Source organism: Microtus ochrogaster, chromosome 8 (genome assembly GCF_000317375.1).
Source record: "Microtus ochrogaster isolate Prairie Vole_2 chromosome 8, MicOch1.0, whole genome shotgun sequence".
NCBI classification, from domain to species: Eukaryota; Metazoa; Chordata; class Mammalia; order Rodentia; family Cricetidae; genus Microtus; species Microtus ochrogaster.
In genome coordinates this window covers 73,077,342-73,080,821 of record NC_022015.1, presented here as the reverse complement: position 1 = coordinate 73,080,821, position 3,480 = coordinate 73,077,342, and the positions used below count along the sequence as shown (strand labels likewise).

General features: G+C 40.9%; 1 protein-coding gene and 1 non-coding gene across 7 annotated transcripts in view; both read right to left on the bottom strand.

Annotated features, from left to right (window-relative positions):
* Btrc (beta-transducin repeat containing E3 ubiquitin protein ligase) overlaps positions 1-3,480 on the bottom strand; it is a 185,688-nt gene that overhangs the window by 62,753 nt on the left and 119,455 nt on the right. The gene's annotated exons all lie outside the window — the stretch shown is intronic.
* On the bottom strand, positions 463-569 carry LOC113456592. The gene has a single exon (XR_003377351.1). It is a non-coding gene; the product is annotated as a U6 spliceosomal RNA (small nuclear RNA).

The window sequence follows — 3,480 nt, the reverse complement described above, 5'->3', positions numbered from 1 at the left end:
TAGGCTATACGACCAGTTCCAGATCAGCCTGGAATCCATAGACTAGGCTATACGACCAGTTCTAGATCAGCCTGGAATCCATAGCTGGACCTTGTTTCAACCACAACAGCAAAAGAAAAAAGAATGAAAGAAAGAGTAGGTCTCAAATACACTTGGGAGCCTGACCAGAAGAGATTAAAATCAGAACTCTAGGAAATGGACACAAATATTGACTATAGTACAGTTTTCTTTCATGGCAAAAAATGCTTTAATCCCCTTGCCCCCTGGCAGGGTTTCTGTGTGTACCCCTGGCTGTCCTGGAACTCAAGAGATCTACCTGCCTCTCTCTCTTAAGAGGTGGGATTAAAGGTGTGCACACATGGCCATAACACATTATTTTATTAATTAGTTAATTAATTAATTTGGTTTTTCGAGACAGGGTTTCACTATGCTGCCCTGGCTGTCCAAGAACTTTTTTTTTTTTTAAATATGGAACGCTTCATGAATTTGCGTGTCATCCTTGCGCAGGGGCCATGCTAATCTTCTCTGTATCGTTCCAATTTTAGTATATGTGCTGCCGAAGCGAGCACTGTCCAAGAACTTTTTACACCAGGATGGCTTCAAACTCACAGATGTTTACCTGTCTCTGCCTCCTGAGTGCTGAGATAAAAGGCATGTGCCAACACTACACAACCGCAGTAAGTGCCCTTAACCTCTGAGCCCTCTCCAGACCCCAGTTATCCCTTTTGGAAAATGAATCTTACAATATAGTCCTGTTTGTGATTAAGCTTGTGGCAATCCCTCCTACCTCAGCTTCCTGAGTGTGCTTTCAATTTAAAGTTGTTGTGAATAGTATAGAATCTAAAGCACAGATCATTGTTCTCCACTTGGGTGTGCCATCAGAATAACCTGGGGGGCTTGATGAAGCACAATTTCCAGCAGATGCTGATACTTTTGGCCTGGGAATGGTCTTTGAGAACAAAGGTGATGACATTTAAGCCACAATCACTTAACATTGATTAAAAAAAAAAACACCCTATTTTATGAATAAAGAGAAATTTCATATTTACCGAAGTTACAAAGATGTTTTGTACTTCCTTAACTCAGCTTCCCCCTAATAGGATATCTCCGAGAACATTTATCAAAACTAAGAAACCAGGGCTGTAGATGTAACACACTTGCCTAGCATGCATTAAACTCTAGGTTCAATCCCCAGCAGCAAACAATACTCAGGGAAGATAACTTGGAGCCAAGCATGGTGGTATATACCTACAGACCCCGCACTTCAGTGCTGATGTAAGGGGATGATTAGTTGAGGCCAACCTGGGCTACATAGAAAGACTCTTTTTGGGAGGGATTTTTTTTTAAAAGATTTTGTGTGTGTGTATGTGTGTGTGTGTGTGCGCCTCTGTCTCAGAAGTTGGAAGGGTATGCATGACTCCTCTGGAACAGTAGTTCTCAACCTGTGGGCTGGTGATGGAGGAAGGTCATTGGTTAATTAATAAAGAAACTGCTTGGCCCAATAGGTTAGAACATAGGTGGATGGAGTAAACAGAACAGAATGCTGGGAGGAAGAGGAAGTGAGGTAAGATGCCTCAGACAGACTCCATAGCTCTCCTCTCTGAGGCAGATGTGATGAAGCTCTGACCCAAGAGTCTCCCAGGTAAGTCACCACCTCGTGGTGCTACACACATTAATAGAAATGGGCCAAGCAGTGTTTATATGAATACAGTTTGTGTGTTGTTATTTTGGGGCATAAGCTAGCCAGGCGGCTGGGAGCTGGGTGGCAGGAATGCAGCCCAGAGCTCCTTCAACAGGCTGGGATGGCCCTTTCACAAGGGCTGCCCAAGACCATCGGAAAACACAGATATTTACATTACTAAATAAATAAATAAATAATTACTAAATAAATAAATAAAGGTAGCGAAGTTACAGTTAGGAAGTAGCAACAAAAATAACTTTATGGTTGGGGGTCACCACCACATGAGGAACTGTACTAAAAGGTGGTGGTATTAGGAAGTTGAGAAACACTGCCTTGGAACTACAGGCATTTGTGAGCTACTTAATGTGGGAGCTGGGATCCAAACTTGGATCCTCTGCTAGAGTAGTTAAGTGCTGGGTAAACCTTCAGTCACAAAGGGGTGTGTGACAACAGTCCATGAAGTGCAGACCTCATGCAGCGGCGTGGTCTGCATTGGTTTGTCGTACCTCCTCAGTCTTCTACAACCCGCACAAGTTCTCAGTTTTCCTCGTCTTTCATGACTGACACTTCTAAATCAGTTAATCAATAGGATCTCCCTCAACTCATGATCAGAACGAGGTCATTATTTGAAGGATACAAGTGAGATGACGGGCCCTTCCGTCTTAGGGCATCAAATCAAAACACATGCTAACAGTTCTGATATTTGCCTCCATCACTCGGCCATGCTGGGAATGTGTAATTTCCCCTTCGGGAATTATTAAATAGATTACAGAAAATATTTTGAGGGTATGCAAATAGTTTCTACTTTAAATTTCTGCCACTAATTCTAGTAACCTTTGAAGGATCTTGCCTATAGTAACTTTCTAATGGTGAATCTTAAATTTCTTCTTCCTTCTACATTTTTATAAATTGGAATCCTTCTGTAGGGAAGAATTGTGTCTTCTCCTATTTATTTATTCATTCACTTGTCAGTTTATAAAAGCATAAACAGAATTCTAAAATTTGCTTTTGGCCAATTATTATTTTTCAAAAAATTGGTAGAAAAAAAACCCTTTTTCTTCTGTAGTCCTAGCTCTCACTAACAATATTATGAAATAAGTCTTCTTTTAAACAAGTTGAAACATTTTCTTGTTTCATTTATCATTTAAATTGAAATTATTTCAAAACATATTAAAAGTATTTTTAAAATTTTTCTTATTTTATGTGTGTAAGTGTTTTGCCTGCATGTACACAAGTACAATGCACGAGTATGTGTGCCTGGTACCTGAATAAGCCAGAATACACTAGAACCCCTGGAACTAGAGCTATGGACAGCTGTAAATCTCCATGTGGGTGCTGGGAACTGAACGTAGGTCTTCTCCAAAAGTATCAGGTGATCTTAACCCCTAAGCCATCTCTCTGGTCCCATTAAAATTATTCTTATAAGGAAAATGCAGTCCATTTACACAATGGAGTATTACACAGCAGAAAAAAATAATGACATCTTGAAATTTGCAGGCAAATGGATGGAGCTAGAAAATATCATATTGAGTGAGGTAACCCAGACCCAGAAGGACGATTATTATATGTACTCACTCATAAGTGGTTTTTAAACATAAAGCAAAGAAAAGCAGCCTACAAATCAAAATCCCAGAGAACCTAGACAACCCCAAGAGAGGACCCCAAGAGAGACATACATTGATCTAATCTACATGGGAAGTAGAGTGCCAGGCGGTGGTGGCGCATGCCTTTAATCCCAGCACTCGGGAGGCAGAGGCAGGCGGATCTCTGTGAGTTCGAGGCCAGCCTGGTCTACAAGA